This window comes from Rhinolophus sinicus, linkage group LG15, assembly GCF_036562045.2.
Source record: "Rhinolophus sinicus isolate RSC01 linkage group LG15, ASM3656204v1, whole genome shotgun sequence".
Classification (NCBI taxonomy): domain Eukaryota; kingdom Metazoa; phylum Chordata; class Mammalia; order Chiroptera; family Rhinolophidae; genus Rhinolophus; species Rhinolophus sinicus.
The window spans coordinates 9,837,379-9,852,172 of NC_133764.1; positions in this window are offsets into that span (position 1 = coordinate 9,837,379).

Here is a 14,794-nt window from a genome sequence, read left to right on the forward strand (position 1 = left end):
GCCAGCCTGCCTCTCCGAAGACATAGGCACTGCTGCTTTCCCCTCCAAAGCAGGCTGAGGAGCCGGCCCGAACAAGGCTCTTTGTTTCCTCGCTGGCCCCATGATCTCAGAGGGCCTGCCGGGATCCCCATTACCTCCAGGGGACAGCACTGCTGCACCCTCCACTGCTGGGATCCTGCGGTGGGCAGCAGTACCCCCACCTGTTTGGTTCTCAGCATGCCCCCTGAACAAGCAGCAGTACCATCGCCTGGGAACTTACTAGAAATGCAAATTCTCAGGCCCCACCCCAGACCTGAGAATTAGACCCTCTGGGTGGGACCCAGTCATCTAGAGTTTAACAAGCCCTCCAAGTGTTTCTGATGCATGCTCACGTTTGAGAACCACTGCTTGCTAGTGAACCAAGCACTTTCCAGGAACTGGGCGCCTTTCATCTCCTACCGTGTGAGGTCATATGTGTCAGTAATGACCTGTATCAGTCCGGGAAGCAGAACCACAGATGATAGATAGAGATGTACAAGTATATAAAGGGCTTCATTACAGGGATTTGACCTTAGGCAGCTGTGGAGCACTGTTGTTAAGCAGTCTCTACAAAGACGTTGTCTTCACCTCTGATGCTCGACCTTAAAGCCCACAGGGGAAGGGAGTTGGGAAAGAAATATGGATGTAAAGTGGGCGAGATCAAGAGTGAGTCAGAATCCACATGCACAAGCTGAGCCCACGAGGAGGACAGAAACCTAAGGCAGTTCTTGTCGCTTCCTAGCTTGATGGTATGTCTGTCCTACAGGACCCTTCCTCTTGAAGCTGAGCACACACACCAGGCCCAGGAGCAGCTGAAGGAGGATGGGGGAGGGTGGAGTAGCACCGCCAAGCTGCTGCCTCGCAGAGCTGAAGGGTAGAGGTGAGCGGGCTGAGCAGCACAGCGCGTGTGAGCTACAAAGTGGCTGCGGCTTCACTGCCACCTCCAAACCTCCCACAGGAGTCTCTGTGACATCTCCCCCGCACCACCACCACCACCTTGGAAACACCTAGGAAAAAGAGTTCTGGGAAATATAGTTCAGCTTAGCCACGGTGCCATGTCCCCAAGCCTCCACAGTGTCATTATCTACAGTGCCATCTCTGTTTCACAGGTGAGGAAAAGAATAGGGGTTTGGAGCTGGCCACGGCCAAAGGGACTTCTCTCTGGAAGGGGTTGGAGGGCAGAGAGCATTTCACAAACCCAGGATGGATAAGTTCTGCGAGTGGTGCTCAGAGGGGAATGGGTACAGTCCCTCACTAGAAGGAGATGTCAGGGTCTTGCAGAAATAGGTTTGTGGGTGAAGGATATTTCTCTAAAATAGCTTCCCCTCACCTTTGAGCCTCCTGGACTGTGTTCTGGGAGGCAGGAGAGGGTGCAGACAGACAGTTCCCCCAAACCCCTACATATACACCCCACCACCATTTTCTGCTGTATCTGTAAGGTGATGTTTGAGAAGCCCAACCTATAAGGACTGAACACACTTTCTTGGAGGGCCAGGCCCCCCTCAGCCCACCCCCTTTCCAGTCCTGAGCCAAAGACCTTCCCTCTCCCCTACCCTCCTTTCTCCTTCTTGGCTCCTCAGCTTGAGTGTCAAGTTTCCTGCTTGATGGAAATGAGTTGCGTAGAGTCGCACTTAGGATTCCTGTGATCACACACAAGCTTATCCTAACCCACAACATGTTTACAAACGTGCATAACTCACTCTGATACTACTGCATTTTTTAGGCTTCCAAATGGGCCCAGGAACAGGGCAGAATAAATTGTGTGGATCTAGGCAGATTTCTTGATTATAAGCAAAGCCACAAATCCACACTCATTCCCAAGCCCACAGAACAGGGCAGAGCAAATCCAAAGGTGCAGGGATTCACATAAGCCTGAGCAAGAGGGCTTCCCATGAGGAGTGGGGGTGGGCGGCGGTCACAGACAGACCCTCACTCCCTCTCCCCAGTCCCTCAGCGTGTCCACCCTGGGCCCTGGACCCACAGAAAGAAGCCAGAGGCTGCCAAATCAAGAGAGATTTGGGCTCCCAGATGCATGAGATCATGTTCCAAGAAAAGGAAGAAAGAGTTAAGGGCCGATTGGAGTTTTCCCAGCAAGATACCAGCTTATTAAAGCAGAAATAACTGATTGGTTCCAGAAATGAATGGTACTCATCAGCAAAGGCAGGAAGTGGGGCTCTGGGTGTTTTATGGGTAAAGAGAGGCAAGACTTTCAAGGACTCACTTTCAATGCTAGAGTATCTCATTCCTTCATCAAACCTGCTTGGTCTTCCTGAAAGAAAGGAGGAGAGGGCGGGAGGGAGGAAGAAAAGGGGAGGAAAAGGGCCTCAAGGTGTGAAAGAGCTCAGCCTGCAAGCAGCCAAGTAGACTGACATCCCCATGTTTGTCACATATGCCACACCATACACACAGCCCCCCAAACAGCAATTGATGTCCAAAAGCTGCTGGTGAGGACGGGCTTAGAGGAGAGAATTGAAAGCTTTTTGAAATGATCTGTCTCTCTAGAGTAGCTAAAGTGTTGAGGCTTCATTGGGATTAGCTATTGGCCTTTGGAATCAGACCTCGCCCTCACACGATTTTACCCTCACAACCCGTTTCGCAGACTCCAGACCAGGGTCCCATGTCTTATATACAAGGTCTTCAGCCAAGGCTGTCAAGAAGTGCTGGGCGTTGAGACGAGATAAGGCGATGGAGATGGGGAACAAACCAAGTCTTTCTGAGAAAGCTATGTAACGTTTAGGAAGAGACTTATAGGATGAGTAGGTGGTGTTTTTTTGTTGTTTTGTATTTTTTAGCCAGACAACGATTAGAAGGAGAATGAGGAAGAGGAGGAGGGAGGGTAAGGCTGTCCTAACACAAAATGGGGAGACCTGGGGTCTGGAAGGGGCGGATCAGGAGGCCGGTGTCACTGGACAGAGCTAGGCAGGGCTAGATCAGGTGAGGCCTTTTGGGTAGACATTTCCAAGGATCTTGTGTTTTATTTATTATTCTAAGGGGACTGAAGAGCACTAGAGGATTTGATTTAAAAAGAAGGAGGAGGTGGAAGATGGGGATAGGAAAGGGAGAGGGAGAGGGATGGGGAGAAGGAGAAGAAGGAGAAAAGAAGAGGAGGAGGGACTAAAGATTGAACTCTGAGTACAAGTTTATTTGGTTTTTATTTTATAGTGACAGGCTTAGAAACCCTATTTGGCACAGAATCTAGGATCTGGGGAATGAGGTTTAGGGAAGGGAAAAGGGAGTAGATCTTTCCATCTGAAAAAATAAAACAAAGCAAAATTCACAAACTTTCTGTGTCCCGTGCTAAAAAGGCTAGTCTCTGCTGCTGGTGAAATCTGGGCTTAATCAGGTGGGCTCAGGGCTTCTAGCCCCTACATGGAGAGCCTTCCTTGCAGGGCTGTCCCACTGTGTCCTGCAAGGTGAGGTACCGGACTCAGGATGATGGCACGCAGTTGTCTTAGAAGCAGCCAGACCTGCACTATTGTCAGCAGTTTACACAGCATGTCAGTGTCAAGCCGGGGAGGAGCATGGTCAGATTTACTCTTGGAAAAGATGGCTCTAGCTCCTGTGTGAATGGATTGCATGGGGTACAAAAAGAAGGGAGGCCAGAGTGGATTCAGGGAGGCCATTTTGCTAAAGGATCATTTTTTAAAAATAAAATTATGACTGCCATATACATATAGAATGGGCACATCTTAAAGATTTTATTGAACTCGTCAGTTGAGAGAACTGGTATGCCATAAAACCCAGTTCAAAGGAGAACCCAAAGAACAGGTGCATACAGAGACAGTCAGGAATGCTGAGGTTAATTTGTTAATAGATGCAAAAATGATCTCTGCCACAGGGCAGAAGTTCAATGGTATCTTCCCTCTGCAGCATTCATTTGCATTTCTATGAACAGAAATCATTTGCATCACTGCCATAAGTGAACTTCCATCTCTACAGAGCTGCAAAACTAAAGAAAAAGAAAAGAAAGGTGCAAACCCATATAGAATCAGATAACACTAGAAGGGTCCTCTAGAGATACCACCACTGAAAGGAAACACAGTACTATTTTTGGCTATTTCAAAGCCTTTCACAAATTTTGCTGACAATCTGGAGCTGCTGCAGTGGTCCATGCAAACCTGGCCTTATTTACAGAAGAACAGTATGTGAAACAGATCCAAGACAGGTGCTGTGGTTAAATTGGGGTAGTGAGGGTCCACAGAGTTCCCTCACTCCTGACAAGCAGATCCTGGAACAACTCAGAAAGCCTGGGACTCTTCAGAATCCAGCTGGAAAACTTTTGGCTTAGGTGTTTCCTAAGTTCCTGTGTGCTTAGCATTTTAGGATACTTGGGCTTTTGGTTCCCCCAATCTTACTCTCAATTATTTATATACTATGGAAGTACGACCTGCTGCTTCTATTTACATATCCTAAAATGTAAAAGATAAATTGTGTCATTTTTAAGAGGCAATCTAGCACAGTAGTTTTAAGTGCAGACTCTTGGAATCAGACTCTGAACTCTGTGACCCTGGGCACATTTCCTAATCTCTCTGTGCCTCTGTTTCCTCATCTATAAAATGGAGATAATAGCAGCTCAATGGGTTACTTTCAGGATTAAATCAATAAATATATGTACATCACTGAGAACAGAACCTGGGACATGAGAAGAATTTTCTATCACTGTGATTCTAGTGATTGAATGAATTCATAAGCCGTCATTCTGTTCCTCTCTGCTCATGAGATGCATGGTGGCTGGGATCAGGATGCCAGTCTCTCATCAAAATCGTGATTCTTACTAATCAACAAGCATCAGAAGTGAATAGACACGTAGGAAGATTCAGTTATATAAATAAACAGCAAACATGTGAGTCTTAAACATCATTACCATCAAATATTTATCAAGTGTCTGCAGTACCCACAGGTGTGACATGCGAGGCACCAGAGAAGGGATACCAAAAACAGCGGAAGCCCACCTAACCATGCTGCACAAGCCATTCTTCAGGGAGGAATCACAGAAAATTTGACGGGAACTCCTGGTGTCCTCTTCCTTCCTGAGGCACAGCAAATGTGATGAAGGGAGAGGTTAACGGTTGTTCGAACGCAAAGTTTTTTTGCCCAGCTTTCTCTCCTTCCCCACAAATGTTTTCCTGCATATGCCCTCAGGCCCCTAATCACAGAGAGAGAGTTGAGGACTGGTTAGAAGAAGGTCTATGCAGTGCCCCTCTTCCATCGGAGGTACCAGCAGAGTTAAATATATTGATAATAATAATTATTACAATAATAAATCTTGTGTAGCATTTACAAAGAGTATTCTTTGATACTTTGCTCTTCAAAGAGGTGGAACTAATTCCCATCTGTCTGAGTGTGGACTGGACTTAGTGCCCACTTCTGAAGAATAGAATATGGCAGAAGTGAAGGTATATGACATCTAAGACTAGGTCATAAAAAGCATAGTGGCTTCCTCCTTTCTCTCTCTCTCTGGGTTCATTCAACCTGGAGGATGCCAACTGCATTGCCATAAGGACACTCAAGCAGCCCCTATGGAGAAATCCATATGATAAAAAATTGAGGCCACCTGCCAGAGCCATGTGAATGCATCTTGGGAGAAGATCCTCCTCCCTTAGATAGGCCATCAGTAGCCTTGGTCAACACCTTGACTGCACTTCACCATAGATCTGGAGCCAGAATCACCCAGTTAAGCTGCCTACAGATTCTGATCCTCGGAAATCGTGTGAGATAATATTGATTTCTTTTTCTTTTTTGTCACCTCACTTTCTCAGAGAGCCCTTTCTTGGCTGATAACCTCATCTAAAGTAGCCACCTGAACACTCTCTAGTATGTAAGCCCACTGTATTTTTTATACTGTGTTTTCCCAAAAATAAGACGTAGCTGGACAATCAGCTCTAATGCATCTTTTGGAGCAAAAATTAACATAAGACCGGGTCTTACATTAATTTTTGCTCCAAAAAGAAGCATTAGAGCTGGTTGTCTAGCTAGGTCTTATTTTTGGGGGAAACAGGGTAGCACCTATCACTAATTTTATTATTTGTTCATTGTTAACTAGCTCAATTATAATTTAAGCTCCATGAGAGCCAAAATAGTTTCTGTCTTATTCAGGGATATGTCCTTGTTTTCCAGAGCAATGACTGCTACATTATAAGTGTTCATTAAATGTTTGTTGGGTGAATAAAATCAATGAAGTATACTTTCTTCAATGGAAATACATATGTTAATCTTTAAGTCTCTACAATTCTGAACATTATAGCTTAAACATGCTTGAAGCTCAATTAACATTACAGATTGAAATAATATACTTTATAAGAAAATAAAGAAGTGAAAAATGAACAGTGATAATCTCAGAATCCCTCATTTAATGTGTGTGAATTACCTAAGTTTGAGGTCATTTACTTTGCAGTGATAGATAACTATTAAGAATAGCTAGGTTTTTCTCCTTTGCTCCCCAATCATTTGAAAGTAAGTTGTAGCCATGATGACGCTTCAGCTTAAATACTTCAGCATGTTTCTTCTAAGAACGATGACACCTATGAATTTGTTTCAACTTATTAGGAATTATCACAGCCATAAATTTGAATACTGATTAAATAATATCTAATATATTGTTCATAATTTTCTCCAATATCCCTTAAATATTCCAATTGCTTTCCACTTCATTTACTGTAAAAGCCGAAGTCCTTACTGAAGCCATGAGGTCCTCCATCATCAGCTACCACGCCTGCTGCCATCACCTCTCTCACCTCATCTCCTACTCTCTCCCTTGCTCATTCCTCTCCAGCCTCACCAGCCTCCTCCAATACTCAAGGCACACTCCCACCTCAGGGCCTTTGCACTTGCTGTTCCCTGTGTACAGAATTCGCTCTCACCTCCTTAAGGTCTTGGCTCAAATGGCTCAGATGTCTTCTCCTCAGTGGGGTCTACCATGCCTACCCATTCTAAAATTGCAGTTCTGGGGATTCTGGTCAACATGGCAGCGTAGATAAGTGCTGTACTTACCTTCTCTCACAGCCACATCCAAATTACAACTAAACTACAGAACATCCATCACTGACAATCACCTGAAGTCTAGCTGAACCAAAGCCCTACAACAAAGGACATACAGAAGAAGCCACCTCGAGATTGGTAGGAGGGTTGGAAATGCAGAACAGGCTGGTCCCACACCCACCCATGACCATTAAAAATCAGGAGGGATTTGTTGGCTGTGTAGCCCCCTCCAGAGGAGTGAGGGGTTCCAGGCCCACATTAGGCTCCCCAGCTCATGGTTCCAGTGCCGGGGAGAGAAATCTCTATAACTTTTAGCTGTGAAAACCAGCATAGACTGCAGCTGAGTGAGAGAAGGCAGCTAGAGTCCCAGGCATTCCTCTTACAGGGCTCATTCATGGACTTACTCACTGATGGACTCACTCGCTCTGAGCTCCAGGGCTGGGGCAGCAGCTCGAAAGGCACCAGGGACATATGGGGAGGAACTGAATTGTCTGGCTGCAGGATCAGGGCTGAAGGGGCAGCTTTCTCCCTGATGGAGGAGCTGAGGGAAGCCATTGTTTCTTTGTTGAGCCCTCCCCTCTCCTAGCATGTATATGCAGGCAGCTGCCTTATCTGAGTCTCCATCATCATAGCTAACTTGGTTCATTTGCACTGCCCTGGTGATTCCTTGAGACTCTGCCCATCTTTTGGACACACCCAAGCCACTTCTGGTGGCTTTCCTGTACAAATGCCCTGCCTTGGCTCATGCTGCAGAATTTCCTAAAATTGCTCAAAGGTTCACAAAACCCAAAGAAGCAGCATCTTGCTTCAACATATCCTGTACCTCTGGCTGAGCAGTCCTAAGCCCAGCACTAGTAACAGCCGGCCTCAGTTCATGACTTGGCCTCTCAAGCCACCTCCAAGCTCAGCACAGGTGGCAGCCATCTGTGCATTGCTTTGTGGCTCATGCCAGGTGGCCCCAGGCAGGGCACAAGCTGCAGCTGAACTTGGTCTATGGTGGGGCTTCTCCTAGGAGTCCCCAGGGCTGGCATACTAGCTTCAGACCAAGCTGAAGCCTCACCCAGCTGCCTCCAAGAACAACACATCCAAAGGGCAGACTGGGCAGGCACCAGAGCCCTGCTAAAGCAAGTCCTACTCTATAGAGTCAGCCCCTGCATCATAGCTCCCCCACGGTAGTCACAGCCAGTCCTCACAATGAATTAACCCTAAAGTCAACCCCTCCTATTGATTTGCAAACAGCAACCAAGGCGAAACTACAACTGGAGGGCACACACAACCCACACAAGGGACCCAGCTTTGGTACCAGGGAGACTGCCCTACTGGCCCATAGGACACCTACATATAAGACCACTCTATAAGACTGGGAAGCATAGCAGCCCTACTTAACACATAGAAACAAATACAGGGAGGCAGCCAAATGGGGAGACAAAGAAACACTTCCCAAATAAAAGAACAGAATAAAGCTCCAGAAAAAGAACTAAACAAAATGGAGACAAGTAATCTACCAGAAGTAGAGTTCAAAACACTAGTTATACTATGCTCAATGATCTCAGGGAGAACTTCAACAAAGAGATAGGAAACATAGAAATGGAGATAGAAAACAAACAAACAAAAAGAACCAGTCAGAAATAAAGGATACAATAACTGAAATAAGAATACATTAGAGGGAATCTACAGTAGATTAACTGAAGCAGAGAATCAAATCAGCAATTTTCAAGATAAGATAGCAGAAAACACCTAAACAGAACAGCAAAAAGAAAAAAATTTTTTTTAAGTGAGACTAGCTTACGGGGGCCTCTGGGAAAACATCAAGCATACCAACATTCGCATCATACGGGTACCAGAAGGAGAAAAGAGAAAGCAAGGAATTAAAAACCTATTTGAAGAAATAATGACGGAAAACTTCCCTAACCTGGTGAAGGAAATAGATGTATAAGCCTAGGAAGAACAGAGAATACCAAACAAGATGAACCCAAAGAGGCCCACACCAAGACACATCATAATTAAAATGCCAAAGCTTAAAGACAAAGAAAAAAATCTTAAAAGCAGCAGGAGAAAGGCAACTAGTAACTTATAAGGGAGCTCCATTAAGATTGTCAGTTGATTTCTCAACAGCAATATTGCAGGCCAGAAGGGACTGACACGTAACATTCAAAGTGATGAAAAGCAAGGACCTACAACTAAGATTAATCTACCCAGCAAAGTGATCATTTAAAATCAAAGGACAGATAAAGAGTTTCCCAGGCAAGAAAAAACTAAAGGAGTCCATCATCACTGATCCTGTATTACAGGAATCTTAGAGGGACTTCTTTAAGAAGGAAAAAAAGAAAGAAAAGGAAAAAATACGAATAATAAAATGGCAATAACTACATATGTATCAATAATAACTAAATGTAAATGGATTAAATTCTCCAATCAAAAGACACAGGGTGGGGGCCGGCCCAGTGGCTCAGGGGGCCGGCCCGGTGGCCCTGGCGGTTAGAGCTCCATGCTCCTAACTCCGAAGGCTGCCAGTTCGATTCCCACATGGGCCAGTGGGTTCTCAACCACAAGGTTGCTGGTTCAACATCTCGAGTCCCGCAAGGGATGGTGGGCAGCAACCCCTGCAACTAAAATTGAACACGGCACCTTGAGCTGAGCTGCCGCTGAGCTCCCAGATGGCTCAGTTGGTTGGAGTGCGTCCTCTCAACCACAAGGTTGCGGGTTTGACTCCTGCAAGGGATGGTGGGCTGTGCCCCCTGCAACTAGAAACGGCAACTGGACCTGGAGCTGAGCTGCGCCCTCCACAACTAAGATTGAAAGGACAACAGCTTGACTTGGAAAAAGTCCTGGAAGTACACACTGTTCCCCAATAAAATCTTAAAAAAAAAAACACAGGGTGGTTGAATGAATAAGAAAAAAAGACCCTGACAAATATTCGTATGCTGCCTACAAGAGACTCACTTCAGAGCAAAAGACACACAGAGACTGACAGTAAAGAGATGGAAAAAGATATTTAATGAAAATGGAAACAAACAAATAAATAAAGAATAGTTGTGGTAGCAATACTTATACCAGACAAAATAGTCTTTAAAACAAATAAACTGTATAACAAGAGACAAAGAAGGACCCAATAATCCCACTTCTGGGTATTTATCTAAACGAAGAAACCCAAAACGCTACTTCAAGGGGACGCATGGATCCATATGTTCATTGCAGCTTTGTTTACAATGGCTAAGGTGTGGAGGCAGCCCGGTGTCCATTGATGGAAGAATTGATAAAGAGGAGGTGGTACGTATATACAATGGAATATTACTCGGCCATGGATGGGAATGAGTGGCTGCCATCTGTGGCAGCATGGATGGACCTGGAGGGTGTTGTGCTGAGTGGAGTATATCAGACAGAGAAAGACAGATGCAATGCTTATATGTGGAATCTAAAGAACTAAATAAACAAACAAATAAAACAGAAACAAACTCATAGATACAGAGAACATTTTGATGGTTGCCAAATGGGAGGGGGCTTGGAGGGCAAGGTGAAAAAGGTGAGTTTAAGTACAAATTGGTAGTTACAAAATAGTCCTGGGGATATGAAGTAAAGCATAGAGAATACAGTCAATGATATGCTACTATGTATAGTGCCAGGTGGGCACTAGAGTAGTCACGGGGATCACTTTTTAAATTATATAAATGTCTAACCATTATACTATATACCTGAAATTAATATAAAGTAATATTGAATGCCACCTACAACTGAAAAATGTAAAAAGGGAGGAAAAAGGTAAAAAGGTAAAAAGGGAAATAAGAGGTTCAAATTTCCAGGTATAAAACAAATAAACCAAGAAGATTAATGTACAGCATAGTCAATAATATTGTGATAGCATGATACAGAATCAGATGGTTGCTGAACTTATGGTGATCACTTCCTTAGGTATATAAATGTTAAACAACTAAATGGTGTACACCTAAAACTAATATAATATTGTATGTTAGCTATATTTTAGTAAATATCTTTCTAAAAATATTAAATCCATTAAAAAGTAATAAAAATAAATTAAATTGCAGTCCCCAATGCTGGCACTCCCATCCCCTTGCCCTGTAGCTTTTTCTCCATAAACAAATCATCTTCTAACATACTGCATAATTTACTTGTTGATTTTGTGTAATGTTTGTCTCCCGTATTAGAATATAAGCTCCACGAGGGCAGGATTGGCATCTGTGTTCACTACAGTATGTCACTGCCTAGAACAGTGTCTGGTAAAAACATCAATGGATGTTTGTAGGCTGGATAAATGAGTGAAATAATGAGTGAACTGAGAGAAATGCCTCCCCTGGGCATTGGCAAAGTGGACATTGAGTGGTGTAATGATAATAAACTGAACACCACTCCTGCTGGAGAAGTCTGCCATGTTTTGGGGAGACCGAGACAATATGAGGGTGAGACTAACTAGTCAGTGAGGGACTGAGGGGCAAAGTTGTGGCGTGGGTATCTTACCTTGTCACCTGGATTGCCTGTGTTCTATGTCACATCCTGCGTCTCAGAACATCCCTGCTATCTCAGAAGAGTTTTATACTCTCTTCTAAGAAACAGTTGATAATATTAAGAATTGCTGGCATGTCATATTGAATGCTTACAATGTAACAGTTATGGTGCCATTATTTTTATGTTGCAGCTGTTAAAAAACATTTTTTTCAATTACAGTTGACATTCAATATTACATTAGTGGTTAGACATTTATATAATTTATTAAGTGATACCCCTGATAAGTCTAGTATCCACCTGGCACCATACATAGTTATTACAATACTATTGACCATATTCCCTATGCTGTACTTTACATCCCCATGACTATTTTGTAACTGCCAACATGGTGACAAACACTTTAAACCCAGTGTCTCATTTAATCCTCTCAACAATCCTACAAGGCACGTATTACTATAAATCTCATTTTCTAGACAAGGTTGATTCAGAGGTTTAACTGACTTTTTAAATTAATATTTAATTTATTGAAATTACTATTCAAAAAATCTAGTTCTTCCTTAAGTTTCAGCTTACAAATCTTATTCTGTTTGTGTCCAACATATTTTAACAATCACTATTTAAAGGATTTTGAATGTTTGATTCCAGTTACAAAGCTAAACTCCCTTAAACATCTTAAATTGCATTTAAACATTTATGGTGTTCAGTTTCCTTATGTATTTTAATGGTCTAACTTTAACAAGCAAAATACTTCCAAGTATTTAAATTTAAATTATTCATCCAATAAATTAAACTTATAAATATGGTGAACTTTGAGTTCTCTTAAAGGTTTCAATACTGCATATAAGTTTAGAAGTTCACAGTTTAAAATTTTGAACCTGAATCAATTACATACTTACTAATTTTCCATTGGAATTTCAAGATTTTTACTCCAAATAGGCCAAATCCTATTGAGCTATAAATACATAAGCACCAAATGTACCCAGATTCTTTTACATATTAATACCATGATTTGGATTCTCTTAAACTTTCTATATTTAATTTTAAATCTTAAAGATGCTCACTCACCAAGGAAACCATAATACTATTCATTTCACACTGTTTTGGGAGTTGCCTTCTAGACTCCTCTGAGATTACAGAACATCTCCTCTGCCCTGTTTATCGTTGCTATGTCAAGGACTTCACAATTCAAAGGTGGTGCCACATGGCCTAGGACACCTAGATCTAAGTTACATGTTATTCCCCTACCTGGGAAATTCTACTGCCTGATTTGGTTTTGCATGTCTTGGGCTTTTAAGATTAGTCGTTTCTACCTAAAGTTTCAGATCTTTGTATCAGAGGGAATCCTGCATTCTTTCACCTCCTACTGTCTCTTTGGACCATGCAAGTCTTAGAGATATTAAACCCATATCTGATGGAATCATGGCTTAGGAATCAGCTCTTTTTTGTCTAGTGATGGAACTTCAGGCATCTGTCAACAATGGGACCGGACTTGGGGGGTCATAAGTTCCTTCCCTGGTCTGCGACATCACACCCTGTACTTCCACAGCCTGTGTGGTGGGTCAGCTCTTAGGGCAGGAAATAGGGAGACTTCCTCCAGGAGTCCTATGTTGGATTCTCTCCTACCATAAAGGATAAAGTTCATACAGATGGGACCAGAAGACACAGAAGCAGCAGAATTACAGCTAGATACGTTCCTCCAGACGAAACAGAGTTGCCTGAATAATTGTTTCATCTCCTTTTCAATTACAGTAGTCCCCCCTTATCCATGGGTGATATGTTTCAAGACCTCCAGTAGATGCCTGAAACCACAGATTGTACCAAACCATATATACATATATAAAATGTTTTCCTTATACATACATACCTAAGATAGTATAAGTTATAAATTAGGCGCCATAAGAGTTTATACAATAATAATAAAATAGAATAATTATGACAATATATTATAATGAAAGGCTTCATACAGAAGGGGACATTTGACATTCAACTCTGTTTACTGGGTATCTATTATATGCCAGGCACTATTGAGGGGAGGGGTTTGGGGATGAATAAGAAAAACTTAAACAAGGTAATTTCAGGTTGTGAGGAGCTAACATTTATTGAGTGCTTACAACGTGCTGACACTGTTCTAAGCGCTTTACGTAAATTGACTTGTTTAATACTCCCAGGCCTTCTGTGAGGCAGGAAACCATTGATATTCCATTTTGCAGGTAAGGTGACTATTTCATTTATCTATTGCTGCATAGCAATCCACCGCAAAATTTAGTGGCTTAAAACAGCAATCATTTTATTTTGGTCTGGAATTCAGGCAGGGCTCAGCAGGGACAGCTCAGGTCTGCTCCACAGCGTTAGCTGGGCTTTGGGCTGGGGCTGGAGGGTTGAGATGGCCTTACACATGACTAGGGCCTTGGGGTTGGCTGTCACCTGGGGCACTTCAGTTGTCCTTTATGGGACCTCTCTCTCTCTAGCTAGATAGGTGGGACTTCTTTATATAGCGGCTGGCTTCCCAGGGTGCAAACACAGAAGCTGCAAGTGACAGCATCAAGTCCATTACATTCAATTGGTCAGTGAATGTCACAGAGCCAGCCCAGGTTCAAGTGGAAGGGAAATTGACATGGGAGTTGTGGCAAAGTCACATTGCAAAGGACATGTAGGATGAAAGGAACCGCTGTGGCTGTCTTTGGAAACAATCTTACACAGACATGGGGTTTAAATAACTTGCTCAAGGTCATACAGATAATAATTAGGCTGTGGGGGGATCAGAAGTGTAAAGGTCAGACATGCAGAAATGAGGAGAAGGATAATTTCGGATAAAACGATGCATGTGAGTGAGGACCCAGAGACATGAGATCTGGGGTAGAATTGTGCAGTTTGCTGGAAGATGTAGGTAGACAAGAATGAAGCAAAAAAGGTAGACTGGGGCCAGACCATGGATGGCCGGGAACACCAGGCTAGACTGCTGGGACTTGATTCTATAGGCAGTGGGAAGCTATGGAAAGTTTGGGAGCAAGAGAGTGACTTGATCAGGACTGTGCTTTAGGGAGATGAAGGCAGCCCTCTCTGTGCTGGATGAATGGAGGCTGCCCAGTAAATGAGGAGACCCATGCAGGACTGCTGAAGACTTGACCTAGATAGCGTATGTGGGAGCAGAGGAGTGAGTATGGATGCAGGAAATGTCTCAGGGGTGGATGTGACACAACTTGACAAGTTGGTATTTTACAGATAAGGAAATTATAGCTCTGAGAGGTAAACACTGCAGGATCTTTTAGCAAAGCAATGGCAAAGGTAGAGGGTAAGAGGTCAGTGGGCAAAAGAATAAGGGGAGAGTGGGGCCCAG